The 23,398-nt window shown below is 46.6% G+C and overlaps 1 protein-coding gene across 1 annotated transcript in view; it reads right to left on the reverse strand.

Moving 5' to 3' along the window:
• GARNL3 (GTPase activating Rap/RanGAP domain like 3) overlaps nt 1-23,398 on the reverse strand; it is a 201,652-nt gene that overhangs the window by 168,335 nt on the left and 9,919 nt on the right. The gene's annotated exons all lie outside the window — the stretch shown is intronic.

A 23,398-nucleotide genomic window follows, 5' to 3' on the forward strand; every position in this document is an offset into this window, starting at 1 on the left:
TATTTCCATTACGCTAGTCTTCCAAGTCATCCAATTCTTCTTGTACTATATTTTGATCCTCCTCTGTACTGACACTTCCTCTCATATTTGTAACATCACCACATTTCAGTAGCACATGCCTGCCTTTTGTTCAAAGATCAATTCATAAAATTATTTTAAAAACTAGTTCCTAGACTGATCCTGGGGAAACTCCCTGCATTCTGACATATCTCCTTCCTGTATAACCAGTTGTTCTCTTCCCTTCAGCCAGTTCCTTACTAATCTTATAATTCTTGTATTAATCTCCATCTTAACTACTAAGAGTCAGTAGCATCCCAGACCACTCGAGGTACCCCACCTTGACAATGCTGTGCCTTCTACTAAAGCAACAAACTCCTGGGATCTGTCCTATGGGAGGAGCGCCTTGAATTTAAGGGAGTCCCACAGGTTAAAATTGTGCCTGCCTAATAGGACCTGGTGGTTAAACACCCAAAACTGCAGGCTTGCTGTCAGATAAATCTTTCTGTCATAAAAATTCAGTCTCTTGGCATCTTTGATTTTTGGTGTTCTGCTGACTTGGCCCTGCCTGTCCCTTTAAATAACAGTGGACACAATCAGTGACATTGCTGGAAGGGATGCATTTGAACCCTTTTGGGAGGACGTACTTCCTTCTTGGAAGTAGACGAAATCAAATAGGAGGTCTACCACAGAAGTGTGGAAATCTTAAGGACCCCTGGATGGATAGGTAACATGACCCAGGCTGGGACAGGGGATGATATGACATTAAAGAGGTCTTTGGATTCATAGAATCATAGATATTAGAACTGAAAGGGACCTCGAGAGATCATTAAGTCCAGTCCCCTGCCCTCATGGCAGGGCCAAATACCATCTGGATCAGTGGCTCTGAACTTTTTTGAGGATACAAACCCCTATTCAATCTGTTAACATTTTACAGACCCCTCCCGCCAAACAATATAGCTGTGCCTGCAACCTGCACATCCCTCAGACCACGCTGCTTCCCGAGCAGTGTCCTTTAGCCTCCTGGGAAAGCAATGTAGGCTGAAGGATATATTGGCTGCTAGCACAGAGCCTCTCAGCCCACACTGCTTCCTGAGCCGCAGAAAGCAATGCGGGTTGAAGGACATGCTGGCTGCGAAAGGCTCCACACAGATCCCCTACAGTATCACCGCAAACCCCCGAGATCCGCACACCACAAGTTGGGAAAAAACGATCTATATCATCCCTTATATATTTCTATCCAACCTGCTCTTAAATATCTCCAGAGATAGAGATTCCACAACCTCCTTAGGCAATTTATTCCAGTGTTTAACCACCCTGACAGTTAGGAAGTTTTTTCTAATGTTCAACTGAAACCTCCCTTGCTGCAGTTTAAGCCCATTGCTTCTTGTCCTATCAGCAGAGGCCAATGAGAACAGTTTTTCTTCCTTTCTCCTTGTAACACCCTTTTAGATACTTGAAAACTGCTTTCATGATCTCTCTCAGTTTTCTTCTTTTTAAACTAAACAAGCCCAATTCTTTCAGTCTTCCCTCATAGCTCATGTTTTCTAGGCCCTTAACCATCTTCTCTGGATCGTCTTCCATTTCTCCACATCTTTCTTGAAATGTGGTGCCCAGAACTGTACACAATACAGAACAGACAACACACAACACAGAATTGAGGCCTAATGAGTGCAGAGTAGAGCAGAATGACTTCTCATGTCTTGCTCACAACACTCCCAGAACCATGTTTGCTTTTTCTGCAACAGGTGTCATACTGCTGACTTAGGCTATGTCTAGACTGCAGAGTTTTTCTGGGATACCTCTGGTATCCCAGAAAAGCTCTGCCACGTCCAGGGAACGTGTCCACTTTTTCAGAACAGTTTCCGAAAAGCGGGCTCGTTCTTTCGGCATCCCTGTATTTCTCTCAGTGAGAGGAATAAGAGATGATCAAAAAGAGGAGTTTTTTCTGAAATTTAGTCCTGTGTAGACGAGCCAAATTTCTGAAAAGCCTCTTGTGGAAAAAGATATGCAAATTGTAGTTCGCAATTTGCGTATCTTTTTCTGATAAAGCTCTGAAGTCTAAACATAGCATCATATTAAGCTTGCAGTCCATTACCCCTAAATCTTTCTGCAGTACTCCTTCCTAGATAGTCGCTTCCCATTAAGTTCCTTCCTAAGTGGAGTACTTTGCATTTGTCCTTATTAAACGTCATCCTATTTACCTAAGACCATTTCTCCAGTTTGTCCAAATCATTTTGAATGACAACCCATCTTCCAAAGCACTTGCAACCTCTCCCAGATTGGTATAATCTGCGAACTTAAATAACTGTACTCTCTACGCAATCATCTAAATCAGGGGTCAGCACCCTTGCAGTAGTGGCATGCCAAGATTTAACTTATTCACTTCTATTTTTGGGTCAGCATGCCAGTGATACTTTTTAAAGTCAATAATAGTCCTACTTACAGCAGCTTCATTAATAAATAAATAAAGATGAAGATCTTGCCATTTGGTGTGATCCTAGGCCTTGCTTTGTCCTGCTGAGTTCTCTGACCTCAGGCTTGTAGTTTTATACTTTAAGCAGCACACAAGCCTCTGAGACAGGGTTCGGCAACCTACAGTACGCCAGAGTGGCCACCCGAGCAGGCACTCCCCAATGCAGTCATGGCCCCACCCTCATCTTCAACCCACCCGCTCATGACTCCAACTCCTCGTAGCAGCAACCTGCCTGCCAGCAGCTGCAACCCCCCTCCATGGCAGCAACCCACCCGCCCACAACTTCAATCCCAGTCCTGGCAGCAACCCGCTTGGCCGCGGCAGCGACCCTCCCGCCTGTCATGTGTTCTACGCCCGAAACACCAGCAGCAGCCTCCTCACAATGCAGCCTAAGCTCCAGCGGTAGCCAGCCCCCAATGTGACCCTGGCCGCCAGAGTGGCCACCTGAGCAGCCACCCCTCAACGAGGCCCCAGGCCCATCCCAGTCCCCAAGCCACCCATGGCTTCAGCACTCCCTCGGCAGCAACCCACCTGCCTGTGGCTTCAACACACTGCAGTAGTAACCCGCCCACCTGCCACATGTTCTAGGCCTGAAACATCGGCAGCAGCCACCCCATAACATGGCTTCAGCCCCAGCGGCAGCTGACCCCCAATGTGGCCCTGGCTGCCAGAGCAGCCACCCCTAAATGTGGCCTCAGGCTATCTCCGCCAGCAAGAACAGCAACACCACTCACCTTCCAAAAACAGGAGGAAAGCGAGTGCTGCTGAGGAGGTAGATGGGCTTAGATTAGAATTTTTTGTGCGTAGGCATGCAGGCATGCATGTTAAGGGAACAATGGCACAGGCTCCCGGCTGCACCGTGGAGGAGGGGATGGACTGAGCTCTCTCTGAGAACAGTTATCGAGCCACTTATGGACCCGCTTTGTAGTAGCCCCATCTAAGTTGTATTTCCCTAATTTACTTATAAGGAAGTCATGCAAGACACGCATCAAACGCTTTACTAAAGTCTAGGTTTACCACATCTGCCACTTCTCCTTTATCCACAAGGCCTGATATCCTATCAAAGATAGGTATCAGATTGGTTTGACATGATTTGTTCTTTACAAATCCATGCTGGTTGCTACCTATCACCTTATTTTCTTCCAGATGTTTGCAGATGAATTCCTTAATTAATTGCTCCATTATCTTTCCTCACACAGAAGCTAAGCTGACTGGTCTGTAGTTTCCTGAGTTGTTCTTATTTCCCTTTTTATAGATAGGCACTATATTTGCCTTTTTCCGGTCTTTTGGAATCTCTCCTGACTTCCATGACTTTTCAAAGATAACTAAAGGCTCAGCTACCTCCTCTATCAGCTCCTTGAGTACTCTAGGATGCATTTCATAGGCCCTGGTGACTTGAAGACATCTAACTTTTCTAAGTAATTTTTAACTTGTTCTTTTTTTTATTTTAACTTCTAAACCTACACATTTCCACAAGCATTCACTATGTTAGGCATCCCATCACCACCAATCTTCTTGGCAAAAACTGAAACAAAGATGTTGTTAAGCATCTTTGCCGTTTTCAACTTTCCTGTTATCGTTACCTCCTCTTTTTGTTACTCTTCTATCACTAGCTAAATTGAGCTTGTTTTGTGCCTTAGCCTTTCTAATCTTGCCTGTATACTTGCGTTGTTTGCTTATATTTATCCTTTGTAATCTGATCTAGTGTCCACTTTTTATATGACTCCTTTTTTATTTTTAGATCACGTAAGATTTCCTGGTTAAGACAGGGTTAAGCTTTTGGGCCCTTAATAATGTCCCTTTGAAAAACTGCCAACTCTCTTTACTTTTTTTTCCTCTTAGTCTCGCTTCCCAGGGGACCTTACCTACCAGCTCTCTGAAATGTGCCTTCCTGAAATCCATTGTCTCTATTTTGCTGCTCTCCCTCCTACCATTCCTTAGAATCATGAACACTATGATTTCATGATCACTTTCACCCAAGCTGCCTTCCACTTTCAAATTTTCAACCAGTTCATCCCAATTTGTTAAAATCAAATCTAGAACATTTTCACCCAGTAGCATTCTCAACCTTCTGAAATAAAAAATTGCCTTTAATGCAGTCCAGGAACTTATTGAATAATATGTGCCCTGCTGTTTTAGTGTTCCAATATAAGTCTTGATAGCTGAATTCCCCCATTACCACCAAATCTAGTGCTTTGGATGATTTTGTTAGTTGTTTAAAAAAGCCTCACCCACCTCTTCTACCTGGGTAGGTGGATTGTAGTAGAGCCCTTGCATGACATCACCCTTGTTTTTTACCACTTTTAACTTAACCCAGAGACTCTCAACAAGTCGTTCTCCTACGTCCATCTCCACCTCCATCTAATTGTATCCATTTTTAATATGTAAGGGCCTACTAAGGCCGAGGGAGAGGCACCCTTCCCCCCAGCCCAAGCTGGGGGAGGAGAGGGGAGTCCTGTCTTCCCACCATAGCCCCAGGGCAGCCTGTACCCCAAACTCCTCACCCATGGCCTCACTCCAGAGCCCGCATCCCAATCCTCTGCCCATACCCTAAGTCCTCCTCCTACACTCCAAGCCCCTTAAGTCCTATCTCCACTGTAGTAACATAAAGGCCTAAAACATAAGCCCATGCACCACAGGCCTGGTCTGAGGCCTAAGGCCTAGTTAAAAATGAACCAAACATGGCTAACATAAAGCAAAGCTAAGCTGTGAGCAAGAGGCAGGCCCCAGCCCACAGAACTTCACACAAACAGGGCTGAGAGTGTAAAACACTAATTGGAAATAGGCCCAGGTGCAGAACAGTAATTGGTACTAGTCATAAGTGGAAAGCACATGATATCACTATCTCATTAAAAAAAGACCTTGGTACCCACTTCTCACAGATACAAACCCAGGTTCAAGAAAGGAAGAAAGGATCTAAAATGACAGAATGATGGATAGAGATGATCTAATCAATCCATGAGGTACATGGTGATGGGTGGTAACTAAGTAGCGTCAGAGGGTATTAGGCTGACATTAGAGGGTCATCAAGTCCAGCCCCCTACCCAAAGCAGGACCAAGCCCAAATAAATCAACCCAGCCAGGGCTTTGTCAAGCTGAGACTTAAAAACCTCTATGGATGGAGATACCACCACCTCCCTAGTAACCCATTCCAGTGCTTCACCACACTCCTAGTGAAATCGTTTCCTAATGTCTAACCTAGACCTCTCCCACTGTAACTTGAGACCATTGCTCCTTGTTCTGCCATCCGTCACTACTGTGAACAGCCTCTCTCCATCCTCTTTGGACCCTCCCTTCAGGAAACTGAAGGCTGCTATCCACTCCCCCGTCACTCTTCTTTTCTGCAGACTAAACAAATCCAAATCCTTCAGTCTCTCCTCATAGGTCATGTTCTCCAGCCTCCTAATCATTTTGGTCACCCTTCACTGGAACCTCTCCAATGCATCCACATCCTTTCTATAGTGGGGGCCCCACAACTGGACACAATATTCTAGATGTGGCCTCGCCAGAGTTGAATAAAGGGGAATAATCACTTCTCTAGATCTGCTGGCAACGATCCTCCTAATGCAACCTCATATGCCATTAACCTTCTTGGCTACAAGGACACACTGTTGATTCATATCCAGCTTCTCATCCACTGTAATCCCCAGGTCCTTTTCTGCAGAACTGCTACTTAGCCATTCGGTCCCCAACTTGTAGCAACTTGTTGAACCTCATCAGATTTCTTTTGGCCCAATCCTCTAATCTGTCTAGGTTACTCTGGACCCTATCCCTGCCCCTCCAGCGTATCTATCTCTCCCCCTAGCTTAGTGTCATCTGCAAACTTGCTGATGGTGCAATCCATCCCCTCATCCAGGTCATTAATAAAAATGTTGAACAAAACCAGTCCTAGAACAGATCCTTGGAATACTCCACTAGAAACGAACTGCCAGCCTGAAATCGAGCCGTTCGTGGAACCCATTTCATATTTAGCTAGAAGCCATTTCTTATAAAAGAAGCCATTTAAGTCTCTTGTTTTGCACATATGCTAGAGAGTGAACTCTCCTTCACCGATGTGAGAAAGGCCAGAAGGATGAGCTATCGGAATGCATTAATTGAGCTGTTTTAAGCTGGAGCTTTTACTCCCTACTACCTGTTTCTTCTTGCTGATAACAGTCTTCTCTTTTGAGTTTAATTGATGATTTCTGTAATTGGATGCCCTGACATCAGACTTGTTTGGTTAAGGGTATAACATACTAGGATTGATTTATATTAGCAGCCTTACTGGGCCCAGCTCTGCTGGGGTCACGTTTGGCTCACTTTGTGCCTTATTGATCAATAAAGCTGTTTGTTAGCTGCCTTAACACAGAGAAGTCTTTTGCTTCGACAATTTGGAAGTTCCACCGAGATCCTAACACGTCACTTGCCCGGACGGAGGGACCGGCACTCCACTTCCAAGCCTTTCAAAGCGCACACAATAGAAGGTAAGGGAGAGGTAAGGGAGAAATCTCCTGCAGAGGGCTTGGGATTGGAGTGACGGCCAGTCGTCAGAGTGAGGGGAGCTACGAATTTCACCTTTGTGGAGTGGTTAACATTTTGTTTGTGTCTGTCTTTGTCTATTAGGCCTGTCTTATGTGTCACAGTTCCAAAAGAGTTTGGCCAAGAAACACATGACGCATGGCCAAGAAACACTGGAGACATTCCACAGAGATTTCAACACCCTACACCCCACCATTAACCTCAGCCTGGACCATTCCACACGAGAGATCCATTTCCTGGACACCACAGTACAAATCAACAATGGAAAATTAGACACCACCCTCTACAGAAAACCCACTGACTCATACAGTTACCTACATGCTTCCAGCTCCCATCCAGCACACACCATACGATCCATCATCTATAGCCAAGCCCTTCGATACAACCGCATCTGCTCTAATCCCACAGACAGAGACCAGAAACTTCAGGATCTCTACCAAGCATTTATAAACCTCAACTACCCACCTGGAGAAATAAAAAAGCAAATTGAAAGAGCCAAACGAATACCTAGAAACCATCTACTACAAGACAGACCCAAGAAAACCAACAATAGAACACCACTTGTCATCACCTACAACCCCCAACTTATACCTGTCCAACACATTATCAATAGATTACAGCCTATACTGGAACAGGACACTAAACTCCAAGAAGCTCTGGGAGACAGACCCATAGTCTCCTATAGACAACCACCTAACCTCAAGATGATTCTTACCAACAACCACAGGACATACCACACTAATACCAACCCTGGTACTTTCCCTTGCAACAAACCCCGCTGCCAGCTTTGTCCACATATTCACTCTGCTGACACCATTATTGGGCCTAACCAAGTGAGTTATAAGATCAAGAATACATATTCCTGCGCCTCCAGAAATATAATCTATGCTATCATGTGCCGAAAGTGTCCGTCTGCTATGTACATTGGACAAACGTCTCAGACACTTCGCCAAAGAATCAACGCCCACAAAACAGACATTAGACAGGATCATAAAGAAAAAACAGTTGCTTGTCATTTCAACCAGAAAGGAACCTACTTCAGAAGACATTCAAATCTGCACTTGAAAGGGAATCCTCTGAACTGGCATTCATGCTAAAATTCGTCACTCTCCGCAGGGGAATTAACAAAGACTCCAACTATCTTACCCATTACAAAGACAGCTTCCCCAATTATCACCTCTAATACTATTAACTCACAGACATTTCCCCTTCCCCACCTCTAATATCATTAACTCACTGGCATTCACCTTCCTTCCTCCCCTCCCCCACCACATCCCCCTTCTGTTCTGTAATGTGATTTGTCCTTTTCATGTGTGTGCATTTTTTTAAAATTGTATCCTTTGGTATATATGGTTGTGACTATTTTCTTCCATTATTTGATCTGAGGAAGTGGGTCTGGCCCACGAAAGCTCATCATCTAATAAACCATCTTGTTAGTCTTTAAAGTGCTACATAGTCCTGTATTTTGTTTCAGCTACACCAGACTAACACGGCTACATCTCTATCACAGTTCCAAAAGGGCACACCGGTGTCTCTAGTGAGGCAGCCATGCGCTGGACCCTCTGTGTTCGGATTCTAAAGACTGGTGTGGTGCCATTACTCTCTTTCGGCACACGGAATTGTGGGAAAGCTTTGTCTCTCTCTGTTACTTACGGAAGTAAGACTAACCTTTAAGGATCAGAGAGGTAGCCGTGTTAGTCTGAATCTGCAAAAGCGGCAAGGAGTCCTGTGGCACCTTATGGACTAACTGAAGTGTTGGAGCATAAGCTTTCATGGGCAAAGACCCACTTCATCAGATGCATGTAGTGGAAATTTCCAGAGGCAGGTATAAATATGCAGGCCAGAATCAGGCTGGAGATGACGAGGTGGATCCAATCAGGGAGGATGAGGTCCATTTCTAGTAGGTGATCTGGAGGTGTGAATTCCAAGAGAGGAGAAGCTGCTTTTGTAGTTAGCGAGCAATTCACAGTCTTTGTTTAATCCTGAGTTGATTGTGTCAAACTTGAAGATGAACTGTAGCTTAGCAGTTTCTCTTTGAAGTCTGGTCCTGAAGTTTTTTTGCTGCAGGATGGTTACCTTTAGATCTGCAATTGTGTGTCCAGGGAGACTGAAGTGATCCCCTACAGGTTTTTGTATGTTGCCATTCCTAATATCTGATTTGTGTCCATTGATTCTTTTACATAGGGACTGTCCAGTTTGGCCGATGTATATAGCAGTGGGGCATTGTTGGCACATGATGGCATATATTACGTTAGTAGATGTGCAGGAGAATGAACCAGTGATAGTATGGCTGATCTGGTTAGGTCCTGTGATGGTGTTGCTGGTGTATATATGTGGGCAGAGTTGGCACCGAGGTTTGTTGCATGGATTGGTTCCTGAGTTAGAGTTATTATGGTGCGGTGTGTAGTTGCTGGTGAGAATATGCTTCAGGTTGGCGGGTTGTCTGTGGGCAAGGACTGGCCTGCCTCCCAAGGCCTGTGAAAGCGAGGGATCATTGTCCAGGATGGGTTGTAGATCACTAACGATGCATTGGAGAGGTTTTCGCTGAGGATTGTAGGTGATGGCCAGTGGTGTTCTGTTGGTTTCTTTCTTGGGCTTGTCCCGTAGCAGGAGGCTTCTGGGTACAAGTCAATCTGTCAATCTGTCTCCTCACTTCCTCGTGTGGGTATCGTAGTTTACAGAATGCTTGTTGGAGATCTTGTAGGTGTAGGTCTCTGTCTGAGGAGTTGGAGCATATGCGGTTGTACCTCAGTGCTTGGCTGTAAACAATGGATCATGTGGTATGTCCAGGATGGAAGCTGGAGGCATGCAGGTAAGCACAGCGGTAGGTAAGCTTTTGGTATAGGGTGGTGTTGATGTGACCGTCACTTATTTGCATCGTGGAGTCCGGGAAATGGACCTCCCGTGTAAACTGGTCCATGCTGAGGTTGATGGTGGGGTGGAAGCTGTTGAAATCGTGGTGAAATTCTTCCAGAGTCTCCTTCCCACGGGTCCAGATGATGAAGATGTCATCGATGTAGTGTAGGTAGAGAAGGGGCGTAAGTGGACGAGAGCTGAGGAAGTGTTGTTCCAGGTCAGCAATAAAAATGTTGGCATATTGTGGGGCCATGTGGGTGCCCATAGCAGTGCCACTGGTCTGGAGGTATATATTGTCACCAAATCTGAAATAGTTGTGTGTGAGGATAAATTCACAGAGGTCAGCCACCAGTTGTGCTGTGGCATCATCAGGGATACTGTTCCTGACAGCTTGTACTCCATCTGCATGTGGGATGTTTGTGTAGAGAGCCTCTACATCCATGGTGGCTAGGATGGTGTTTTCTGGAAGATCACCAATGCACTGTAGTTTTCTCAGGAAATCCGTAGTGTCACGGAGGTAACTGGGAGTGCTGGTGCCGTAGGGTCTGAGTAGAGAGTCCACATAGCCAGACAGTCCTTCAGTGAGAGTGCCAATGCCCGAGATGATGGGGCGTCCGGGATTTCCAGGTTTGTGGATCTTGGGTAATAGAACAACCCTGGTCGGGGCTCTAAGGGTGTGTCGATTTGTTCCTGTGCTGGTGTAGGGAGTGTCCTGAGTAGATGGTGCAGTTTCTTTGTGTATTCCTTAGTGGGATCTGAGGAAAGAGGCCTGTAGAATTTGGTATTGGAGAGTTGTCTGGTAACCTCCTTTAGGTAGTCAGGCCTGTCCATGATGACAATAGCACCTCCTTTGTCAGCCTCTTTGATTATAATCAGAGTTGTTCCGGAGGCTGTGGATGGCATTGCGTTCTGCACGACTGAGGTTACCAGGCAAGCAATGCTGTTTTTCCACAATTTCTGCCTGTGCACGTCAGTGGAAGCATTCTATGTAGAGGTCCAGACTGTCATTTCGGCCCTCAGGAGGAGTCCACGTGGAGTTCTTCTTGTGCTATTGGTGGGAAAGTATCTGTGTGTCAGCGCACTGTTCAGTGTTATGTTGGAAGTATTCCTTGAGACAGAACGGCGAAAGTAGGCTTCCAGATCACCGCAGAACTGTATCGTGTTAGTGGGGTTAAGGCTAACCCCAGGCCATAGTAGTTCCCCATTCCTCCAGGCTGTCTCCAGGTGCCAGGACGTGGTGTCCTGCAGGGCTGGGGCGGGTGCCAGAAACCCCTGCGAGCCAAGTGGACTTTGGTCCAGTGCCTCGCAACCAAAGGGGGTGAGGGAGGTCTTGAGAGCCAGGTGAACTCCGGTTCAGTGCCTCGCAGGAGAAGACGGTGCGAGCCAGGTGAACTCCAGTTCAGTGCCTCACAGAGTCTTTCAAAGTGCGCAGAGAAATGGGGGTAGGTCAGTCTACAGGAATTACAATGCCTACTAAGGGCAGTCCAGTTTTCTTTATGTATATTCATTATGGGAAAAATACTTGCAAGTTTTTAGAGAAGTGGAATTTTTATACCCAAAACGATCCTAAACTGCAGTTTCCATTACTAGGGACTTTTAATAGAAATAAAATCCTACATTTAAGGGGTGCTCTTGAAGATCGTGGAGCAAAAACTCCCAATCTGCAATCGTCTGCCTATTTACCATGGTATAAAAAAAAAAACTTTTAAAAGACACACAAAAAATCTCAATTGAGAAGTTTAAAAGATACTCAGGAAAAGCTACAGGCACAAATTAAACAACTGAAAGAAACAGGCGCTCAACATGAAACAGTAATAACACAGCCTAGTGCACCACCTAGGGGGCGAATGTATCCTTGTCTCCCAAACCCTGATTCACAGGATGACATGATTCACAGGGCACATGCGGGTTTACCAACCCTGGACCAGGACAGAGTTACACGCCATGGCCAAAGATTTTCCCCCATTAGAAGACCCGGTAAAATTCAAATCAGAACTGGCACTAGTAATATGGTCTTATGATCCAAATTGGCAAGACCTTGACCACCTTTGAAGGGTGATTCTGCCTGATAAGCGTAACAAGATTTTAAAGAAGGCAGACTTGCCACCTGAGCGTACTTCAGGAGACCCGGATTCAGAAGGTTATGTCACAGCTCTCACCTAGCCTAGGAACAGACTGCTGGATAGTATTCTTGCAGTCTTTCCCAAACATACAGATTGGGTTAAAATTAACACCTGCAAGCAGGAAGAAAATGAATCACCCAGTGCCTATTTGGAAAGGCACCAAAAGGATGTTTGAAAGGCACTCTGGCATTGATAAGCCAGCTGACACTGCTAAGCAGGCGCTGGGTGCTGTTTTTGTTAATGGATTGAACTCAGCTATCCAAACCCAGTTAAAGGAAATAACTATAGGCTAGGACACTAAACCTTTAGAGGACCTTTTGACTGTGGCAAACCACTGCAGACAGTGCCTAAAGGCTAAACAGGACAAAGAACCTAAACTTATGGTTTTGCAATCACTGCCTTTTTTTAGCGTTCTCCTCCATCCTCACTGCCAATACCTCACTGTTTTTACTTATAAAGGACAGCAATTCTGCTGGACTGTCCTGCCACAAGGTTTTAGAGATTCTCCCACCAATTTTTCACAAATTCTACAGCAGGAACTCGACCCGATTACTCCTGTCCTTTCACTTTGTTCTGTCATGAAAAAGAAGGATGTGCTTTGGGTGTACTGGTGCAGAACCATGGTGATAAATATCGCCCTCTTGCTTATTATAGTACTTATCTTGACTCTGTGGCAGCTTCTTTCCCGTCCTGCCTGCATGCGGTTGCGCAGCTGCAGCACGAATTTTAGAGCACGCAGAGCCTTTGGTTTTACAATCTCCCTTAACATTGGCTGTTCCTCATTCAGTGTCAGCGTTGCTCTTAAAAGGGAAAACCCAGCACCTTTCTAATGCCCGTCTTGTTAAATATGAACGGCTCCTTTTCACCTCTCCAAATGTTTCTGTGGTTCGTTGTGCCTCTTTAAATCCTGCAACACTGCTCCCTGCACCCCACGAGGGGGAGCCTCATGATTGTTTGCAAGTTGTTCAGGCACTCAATTCCCCTAGACCTGGTCTCTCTGAAACACCCTTAAATAACCCTGACTTTGTGCTTTTGTGACGTAGTGGGGGGTAACTTGCTGGTTGCTATGCTGGGCAGTGGGCTGTGGGTAACCTCCACTGGCTGCTCTCTGTGACACGGCCCAGCAGAGTCTCTCAACCTGTTCCACCAGCCACCCCCCAGGGAGAGAAACAAAGGAAGGCGGAATGCTGCCCTGGCTGGGGGGCAGGGCTGGAAGGGACGGTCATTAGTTTCTGTCTGGGAAGCAGGGGAGAAGGAGCTAGGGAGGGGGCTGGGATTGTAGGGCCCAGCCACCTCCCCATCTTAAGGGGGGGCAGTGAGGCCTCCTAGCCCCAAGTCCTGTAACCAGATTACATCTGTGCTGTGCTGTATCCTGGAGAAGCAATAAACTCCCTCTTTTCTACTGGCTTGTGGAGTCCGTTCGTGCCACTACGGGGGTGCAGGAGACGGGAAAAGCCCGACGTGCCGTCACAGCTTTACACAGATGGTTTTTGCTTTTATAATTCTAGTGGAGTTTTAGTAGCAGGTTATGCAGTTTGTACTGTCTGGGCTATATGGAATCCGCTCCTTTACCTGCAGTTTCTTCCACAAAGGTGGCTGAACTTATGGCTCTTACGCGTGCCTGTCATATTGCTGCAGGAGCTTCTGCTACTATTTACACAGACTCCAGGTGTGCCTTTGGTGTAGTTCATGATTTTGGCACACTATGGAAGCAGCGAGGTTTTCTTACCTCCTCTGGCCACTCTATAAAGAATGGACCTTATGTAGCTGCTTTGCTTGATGCTGTATTGTTACCCTCGGCTGTTGCTATTGTTAAATGTGAAGCTCATTCCTCTTCTTCTAATGAAGTTGCAATAGGGAATGATATGGCCGATCGGGCTGCTAAGGCAGCCGCCTCATGTCCTCCTCGGGCTGAAGCATTATACCCTTCTCTCCTACCGTCACCATCTCCTACGCCATCCCTTTCGGAACTGGCCCTCCTGCAAGACCAAGCCCCAGAATCGGAAAAGCAGGAGTGGAGACTGGCAGAGCGTACCTTGCACCCAGGCCACTTGTGATGCAGCTCTAATGGCCGCACTGTTGCCCCAGTGGTCTTGCTACCTCACCTTGCCTCCGTGCTTCATGGATTATCAGACGTTGGAAAAGGGGGGATAGTAGCAACCCTAAAGAAAAATTGGTTTGCTCCCATATTCTCCCAAGCAGCCCAAGATTACTGTCTGGCTTGCCCTGTCTGCAAGCCCACAACGTGGGTAAACCTGTACAGACAGTTCTGGCAACCAGACCTCTGCCTTTAGGACCATTTCTGAATTTACAAATGGACTTTATTCAATTGCCTAAATGCCTATCCTTTGAATACGTGCTGGTTATTGTGTGCTTGTTTTCGGGATGGGTAGAAGCTTATCCCTGCAGGAAAGCCCATGCCATCACAGTGGCAAAGAGACTTCTAAACCACTACATCTCATCATGGGGAATACCCCTCGTGATCTCCAGTGAGAGAGGCACACACTTTACTAGACAAATTATTCAAAGTCTGGCAAAGTACTACTCTATCCGACAAATGCTGCACTGCCCGTGACACCCGGAGAACGCGGGATCAGTAGAGATATGAAATGGGATTTTAAAGAATAAACTCGCAAAAATATGTGAGGACTCTGGCTTAACATGGGTAGAAGCACTCCCGATTGCCCTAATGAGCCTGAGAGCAACTCCTAATTGGAAAACTGGACTCAGTCCCTATGAGATTGTGTGTGGCCGGCCTATGAGACTGTTGAGCAGCCCAGAAATTGACCTGGCTGATGCCACGCTTGTTAAAGGAAGCATAGTTAAGTATTGTCAGGAACTTATGAGGTGTGTACAGTCTTATCATTCACAGGTTAAGGACGCCTTCCAAGAGGCCTCAACTGAGCCGTACCATAAACTACAACTAGGAGACTGGGTTTGTATGAAGATTCACCAGAGAAAGACTGCCCTGGAACCCAGGTGGAAGGGTCCCTACCAAGTCCTTTTGACTACCCATACTGCTGTAAAGTGCGAGAGATTGCTCACCTGGATCCACACCTCCCACTGCAAACCAGTTCCAGCCCCCACAGAGGTTGGCCCCAACAAGAAGCACCGCAGACCTGGTACCAGGAACGCAGGTCTAGAAGTAGACGGGGATCAGCACAGGCTTGGTACCGGCAATCCAGGCCCAGAAGCAGACGAACCTGAGACCAAGTCTAAGGTACCAGCTGCTGCCCAGAAAAACCTGCCAGTGATAGGTGAAGCAAGCTACAAAGTCCTGAAGAACAGCCAGCATGAGGCTGGACAAACAATTCATACTAAACTTATGCTTGACTTTGTTTTTAATACCTAGCAGTTACAACCTATATGATTCAAATGTGTTTATGCTTTTAATGAACCAAGTTTCCCAAGAATTTAATTCCACAGATTGCTGGATATGTGCTTACAGTCCTGTACATTCAGAAGGAGGTATCCCAATGATTCCCACTAAATAACACTCAAATGAATGGCACATTGTTTAGTGAATTGAGGCCAAATGATATTTGGCATAATAAAGGGTTCACTAACCTAGAGTATATCCATCTAGTCCTAACTCCAATTGGAGAATACTGTTGGACATGTAATGGTTCAGGAGTCAGGGTGGGAAAAAGCAGGTGTGAGATAAGTGTTGTCCGGAACGGGGTTTGGTATAGAAATAATATCTGGGAGAAAAACAAAGGCCCTTATGACTTCAGAATCCATGGGTACTATTTGCAGTGGATGATGGAGCCCCAATGCCATAAAACCTTAACAGCAAAGGTTGGCCATTACTTCATATGTGGCTGTAGGGCATATAAAACACTGCCCAAAGACTGGAGTGGAACCTGCTATATTGGGGCAGCCTTCCCAGCCATTCGAATCATTGACTGCCTATCCGGTAGTAGAATCCGAAGCTACCAAGAGATAACAGAAACACAGTGGTTTTGGGGAATAATGATCCCAGGGTTGGGTGTGGCTTACGCAGTAAAAGAAATTCGGAGGCTGGAAGTAGCTTTCGAGGAAGTAGCTAGTGTCACAACCAAAGCCATTAATAAGGAGCTAGGAGAAGTAAGGCATATGGTTCTCCAAAACCAGATGGCCCTGGATTAAGTCCTAGCAAGTAAGGGCAGGGTTTGTGCCTTAGTGGGAAGAGAATGTTGTGTGTATATTATGGACACCAGCAAGCAAGTAGAGGAAGATGCCTCAGAAATTGAAAAAACTGTGGTGAGCCTAGGTCAGGAGGAAAGTTGGACTCTCTGGGGTTGGTTAGGAGGTTGGGTTGGACATTTGAGAACTTGGATTTTGCAAGGAATAGTTTTAGTAATGGCTATATTCTTTTGTGTTTATTTCTGTTTCTTATTAATCAAATGCTGTATTTCTTGTATTCTGAAAAACACGGGACAGGCCCTTACCAAAAGGAACGTGGAACTCATGATGTTAAAACATGATGAGTGTGAGGGGGTCACTCACCACCGGAGCGGGGTCCGTCGTCTGTCCCCGGAATCAGTCCATTCCGCCCGACCAGGCCTCCGCTCACGTGGCGTTTCCCCTCTGGACTCCTCCGGTCCCGTCGTTCTCTTCACCACACTGCCCTCCGGCAGTGCCCAAGTCACTCGCTCTGAGGCCCCCCCTTCCGGGGGTTGGTGTCTCTCCAGCAGGCCTTGCCGCAGGCTGGTCGGTTGGCTGTCCGAGCGCCCTGGCCCAGCCTGACTCTCTAGCCCTGCCCTAGCTCCAGGGAGCGTCCTGCTCCCTCGGCAGCCAGGCTCAGACTGCCTTCTCTGAAGCAGCCCTTCCCTTTTATGGCTCCCAGCTGGGCCTTAATTGGCCAACGCCGCCCAGCTGGGCTGAACTCCCCGGGCCTGCTCCAGGCTGGGGTTTGGCTCTTAAAGGGCCAGTACAGGGCAGCTGCCCTGTTACAATGAGCAAAGAAAGGAACAAGAGATGTACGTAAATATTTTGATGGAAATAGATTTATAAAATGGCTTCAAAGTTATAAATCTTTTATAGATTTATAAAAAGGCTAAAAGGGGGCAGTTGTGGAAGTCATTTCATATTTAGCTAGAAGCCATTTTGTATAACAGAAGCCATTTAAGTCTCTTGCTTCTGCATGTATGCTAGAGAGTGAACTCTCCTTTACCGATGTGAGAAAGGCCAGAAGGATGAGCTATCGGAATGCGTTAATTGAGCTGTTTTAAGCTGGAGCTCTTACTCCCTACTACCTGTTTCTTCTTGCTGATAACAGTCTTCTCTTTTGAGTTTAATTGATGATTTCTGTAATTGGATACCCTGATATCAGACTCGTTTGGTTAAGGGTATAACATACTAGGATTGATTTGTATTAGCAGCCTTACTGGGCCCGGCTCTTCTGGGGTCACGTTTGGCTCACTTTGTGCCTTATTGATCAATAAAGCTGTTTCTTAGCCGCCTAAACACAGAGAAGTCTTTTGCTTCAATAAGTTGATCACTACTCGTTGGGCCCAACAGTCTAGCCAGCTTTCTATCCATCTTACAGTCGATGTATCCAATCAATATTCCCTTAATTTGTTGGCAAGAATATTGTGGGAGACTGTATCAAAAGCTTTGCTAAAGTCAAGGTGTTTCACATTCACCGACTTTCCCGTATCCACAGAGCCCGTTGCCCTCATCATAGAAGCTAATCAGATTGGTCAGGCACGACTTGCCCTTTGTGAAACCACGTTGACTATTCCTGATCACTTTCCCCTCTTCCAAATGCCTCAAAATGGATTCCTTGAGGAGCCCCTCCATGATTTTTCCAGGGACTGAGGTAAGGCTGACTGGTCTGTATTTCCCTGGATTGTCTTTCTTCCCTTTTTTAAAGATGGGCACTACATTTGCCTTTTTCCAGTCATCCGGGATCTCTCCCAATCTCCATGAGTTTTCAAAGATAATGGCCAAAGGCTCCGCAAAGACACTTGCCAACTCCCTCAGTACCCTCGGATGCATTATATCCGGACCCACAGGTTTGTGTACGTTTAGCTTTTCTAAATAGTTCCTAACTTGTTCTTTCCCCACAAAGGGCTGTGCACCTCCTTCCCCTACTGCGTTGTCTCGTGCATTAATCTGGGAGCTGACCTTGTCCGTGAAGACAGAGGCAAAGAAAGCAATGAGTACTTCAGCTTTTCCCACATCTTCTATCACAAGGTTACTTCCCTCATCCAGTAGGGGCCCCACACACCCTTTGATCACCCTCTTATTCCTAACATGCCTGTAGAAACCTTTCTTGTTATCCTTCACATGCCTTGCTAGCTGCATTTCCAATTGCGCTTTCGCCTTCCTGATAACTCCACTGCATTCTTGAGCAATATATTTATACCCCTCCCTATTCATCTGTCCAACTCTCCACTTCTTGTAAGCTTCCTTTTTGTGTTTAAGCTCACCAAGGATTTCCCTGGTAAGCAAATCTGGTCGCCTACCATATTTGCTTTTCTTGATGCGCATTGGGATGGTTTCTTCCTGTGCCTTTAATAAGGCTTCTTTAAAATACTGCCAGCTCTCCTGGACTCCTTTCCCCTCATGTAAGAATCCCAGGGAATCCTGCCCGTCAGTTCTCTGAGGGAGTCAAAGTCTGCTTTTCTGCAGTCCAAAGTGTGAATTTTGCTACTCTCCTTTCTTCCTTTGGTCTGAAATCTACCATCTCATGATCACTGCTTCTCAGGTTGTCACCCACCTCTACTTCCCCTACTAGTTCCTCCCTGTTTGTGAGCAGCAGATCAAGCTGTGCATGGCCCCTAGTTGGTTCCTTCGGCGCTTGTACCAAGAAGTAATCCCCAACATTCTCTGAAAACTTCCTGGATTGTCTGTGTACTGCTGTACTGGTCTCCCAACAGATGTCAGGGTGATTAAAGTTGCCCATGAGAACCAGGGCCTGTGATCTGGAAGCTTCTCTCAGTTGTCCAAAGAAAGCCTCATCTACCTTATTCACCTGATCCGGTGGTCTATAGCAGACACCAATCACAACATTACCCCTGTTGCTTCCATCTCTAAACTTAACCCATAGACTCTCTACAGGCTTTTCTCCCTCTATATACTGGAGCTCTGAGTAACCATTCTGCTCTCTTTCATACAATGCAACTCCTCCTCCTTTTCTCCCCTGCCTGTTCTTCCTGAACAGTTTATACCCTTCCATGACACTGCTCCAGTCATGTGAGTCATCTCACCAAGTCTCCATTATTCCAATCAAATAATAGTTCTTTGACTGGGCCAGAGCTTCTAATTCTTCCTGTTTGTTTCCCACGCTTCTTCCATCTGTGCACAAACACCTTAGATAACCAGTTGATCGCCCTACCTTCTCCATTTGAGTCAGGGGTCCATCTTTGTTGCTCATTTCCCCTTGTGTTTCTTCCCCATATCCGACTTCCTCACTTACCTCAGGGCTTTGGTCACCGTCCCGCAATGAACCTAGTTTAAAGCCCTCTTCACTAGGTTTGCAAGCCTGCCCGTGAAGATGCTCTTTCCTCTCTTGGGGTATGTCTACACTACCCTCCTAGTTCGAACTAGGAGGGTAATGTATGCATACCGCACTTGCTAATGAAGCCCGGGATTTGAATTTCCCGGGCTTCATTAGCATAAGCGGGGAGCCGCCATTTTTAAATCCCCGCTGCTTCGAACCCCGTGTAGCGCGGCTACACGGGGCTCGAACTAGGTAGTTCGGACTAGGGTGCCTATTCCGAACTACCGGTACACCTCGTTTCACGAGGAGTAACGGTAGTTCGGAATAGGACCCTAGTCCGAACTACCTAGTTCGAGCCCCGTGTAGCCGCGCTACACGGGGTTCGAAGCAGCGGGGATTTAAAAATGGCGGCTCCCCGCTTATGCTAATGAAGCCCGGGAAATTCAAATCCCGGGCTTCATTAGTAAGTGCGGTATGCATACATTACCCCGCTAGTTCGAACTAGCGGGGTAGTGTAGACATACCCTTGGTTATGTGGATCCCATCTCTTCCTAACAATCCTTGTGCCCGGAACAGAGTCCCATCGTCAAAGAAACCAAAGCCTTCTCTCTGACACCATCTGCGCAACCACGCATTTACTTCCTCATTCGACAATCCCTACCTGGACCTTTTCCTTCAACAAGGGCCCTAAGAAAGACTGGGTCCTCTGACACTTCCAGGAGTCTGAGGCGGCTCTCTGGTGGGCTCAATCTCAGTGGTATCCCCATGAAGGGCCTGGGTGGGCAGATGGCCTAACATAGGGCCTTTGCCTGACTCCCCTTTCCATTTGGATGCTGGGGGTGAGGGGCTCTTCTTCTTTTGCCCTTTCTTCCATGCTGGTGAGGGGCAATGGGGTGGGGTGGAGCCTGGTGCCGGTAGTGTGCGCTGCACAGATATACAGATACTTGGCATGGGATCCAAGCAGGAGAGCTCCGACACTGGATGAAGTACTGCATCCCGCTCCTTTTGGGTTTGAAGGTGAATGTTCTTACAGATTCTGCACTTGTCCTTTCTTTGGGACTCTCCCAACCACTTCAAACAACTGTCAAACAACTGTCAAGGGGGGTCACTAACTGGCCTGGGCATGTTGCATGATGACCAACGTTTCAAGCCAGGAGAGCGGGGCATACTCCACTCCGTGGCAAAATTCATCTAGGACTCTAACTAATCTAACACTTAGCATCAAGTTAAGTGCTATGGGTGGCGAATATCACAGGCCGAGAAAGGCAAAGCCTTCCCAAACTGCCTCATCTAGCTCCACCGGAGTCCCCCAGCCTGCTGTTGTGGTGCAGGCAGGCTGAGGTCCATGATACCTGTCCTGGTGCTGGGAACACTCTTGCCATCCAGCTCCGGGCTGGGGCTGATGACTTGTCTGCTAGGGGAGGGCTTGCCAGGCAGGGGTGTGGGCAGCCCAGCCTCACCATGCTATGCCTACCAGTTGGTTCTCCAGAGCTGGGGAAGGCTGCAACTGGGCCACCTGCCCACTCTCTGCCCACTCTCTGGTGCTCCAGGGACAGGGGAAGCTGTGGGTGCTACTCTGGGGCAGTGTCCAGACTGCCCTGCTGTGCCGCCAAACAGATGATCGGCACGGCATGGCAGCCACCCAGCCCCACCCACAGGAAGCAGAAGGGCAGGGCTGAGACTATAAGAGTAGGGGCTGAGAGCTCAGTTCGAGTCCAGCAGGCAAGCAAACCAGATGCTCTCCTTGGGCTCCCTAGAAGGAAGGCACGGTTGCCCTAGCCTTGAAGGGACAACAGGGTTGGACTGCCTAGGCCACTGCCAGATCCAGGAGACAGGCCAAGGCCACCACAACTACCGCCAGGCTTTGAAGATTGGCTGAGACAACCAGAGCTCCTACCGGGCCCCAGAGATTGGGCTTGTCTCCAGGACCATTGAGTGACCCAGATCCTGAGCCCATGGACACCCTGCCAGCACTGTTGTCCCCAGCTGACCCCGAGGATCAGCGGTTGAGCCAGGTAGGCCCACCAGGGTGAGGGTGAGAGTGCCAGCGTCTCCTGGACAGCAGCACAGCAGAGCTCAGGCAAACTGCCTCTGCTTTGTCCCATGCTGCTCCTGGAAATGGTGACTGACTGAGTAAAGGCATCTTCTGTGTGCGGCCCCTGGAGGCAAGAAAGGGGAAAAGGGTTTCCACATGCTGCGCTGCTGCCCAGACCCTGCAAGCGCCATCCCATTGGCCAGTTCCCAGCCAATGGAAGCTGCTTGGACAGTTCTGCAAGTGAAGGCAGCACAGAGTTGCATCAACCTCATGCACCAGAAGCTGCAGAAATTGTTTGCAGTCAGTCAGTTGCCTGCTTTCAGGAGCCGCATGGGGCCAGGCAGGCACAGACAGCCTATCTATCTGAGGATAGCAACTGACTGGCAGAGTTTCCAGGATCTACCTGTAGATCACAAATGATAGGTTGGTGACTACTGTTCTAGGGTACATCAGATTTTGTTGCAGTAAGGGTGGAAATCTCCAACATAAAATAAAATTGTTCAAGCAGTGAACAGGTCTGGGGGAAAAAAAACCTTGATTCAGTATTTTGTTTTTAAATGCCTGAAGAATTACAGGAATTTGTATGATATATTAAGGGAAAAATTTAAGCCTTGTTTCATGAAAGCTGAAATTGTCCCTTCAATTTCAGCTCCACATCTGCTATTAGTAACATTTTAAAATCTGTATTAAGAGAACTGATATTTACTAAGTAGAAAAGACAGAAAAATGCAGTTTTATCAGACATAATTTAGTAATTTCACAGCACAGGTTCATGGGGAAAAAAATCCATAGTCACGGCAAGGTTCCAGCCCAGGGTTGTGAAGAAAGGCATGTTGAAGAGCATATCCAGCCCATCAGGAAAAAAAAGCTCCCAGAGGGATGTTAGAGAGCAAGAGCAGAGGGAAGACAGGACAGCAAGCTCATTCCACCAAGATGGGGAGGCCTCAGGAGACTAGAAGGGAAGAAAAGCAAACCCACCCCATAGTCAACCTCACAGTGGCAGCTCCAGACCAACAGGCGAGGTCCAACTTCCAACTGGAAGCACTGTAATTCTGTGCACTAGGTTGCTACATGACTTAGGTTTGGCATATCCATCCCTCTGGCTTCATCTACAGCAGTTCATATGCCCTATTATTATTACTCACCAGGGATAATACCTTGAATTAGTATAGAAAATACACACACACACACACACACATCTATAAAAATCTGATCCTTAGTCTCCTCACAACTGTACTGCTGCACAATAATCTACCAATACACACAGTCAGCATACTTGTCAATTAATATACTATTATCTTGAAATCAAAGTGCTATCTAACAACATATTACAGAGTAAAAATATAGGTTCTTACATTTCCACTTCCCCAGCTTCCCCATATCAACTTGCACAATTTCATTCTGGCTAACTAGTCAATGACAGAATAGTGATAGAAATGTAGCCGTGTTAGTCTGGTGTAGCTGAAGCAAAAAACAGGACTATGTAGCACTTTAAAGACTAACAAGTTGGTTTATTAGGTGATGAGCTTTCTGGCCCACAAAAGCTCATCACCTAATAAACCATCTTGTTAGTCTTTAAAGTGCTACATAGTCCTGTTTTTTGCTTTAGTCAATGACAGTGTTTCAATAAATAATACACTGCTAATTTATGCAGTATCCATGTTTTTCCTTTGTTAAAAAGTAAAAACGGTTGCTTCATGCCTAAATTTGAAGGAAAAAAAAACCTTAAAATAAATTGGCACAGATTTTTTAAGCAGAGATTTTTCCAATAATCAAATTATATCTTGGTTTTTAACTTCAACACCTCCACCCCACCCCACTCTCACACACAAAATATCAATCATAAAAGTGTTGTTCTTTTGTCAACCTGCAATTCATAAAAAAGGCTAATTTTCAATCTTTTTGTTTTTAAAAAAAGGTAAATGCAAGATACATCATATTTTTCAACAGACTGGCAGAGAATA

The sequence above is a fragment of the Pelodiscus sinensis genome, chromosome 23 (assembly GCF_052426305.1).
Source record: "Pelodiscus sinensis isolate ZL-2025 chromosome 23, ASM5242630v1, whole genome shotgun sequence".
Lineage (NCBI taxonomy): Eukaryota > Metazoa > Chordata > Testudines > Trionychidae > Pelodiscus > Pelodiscus sinensis.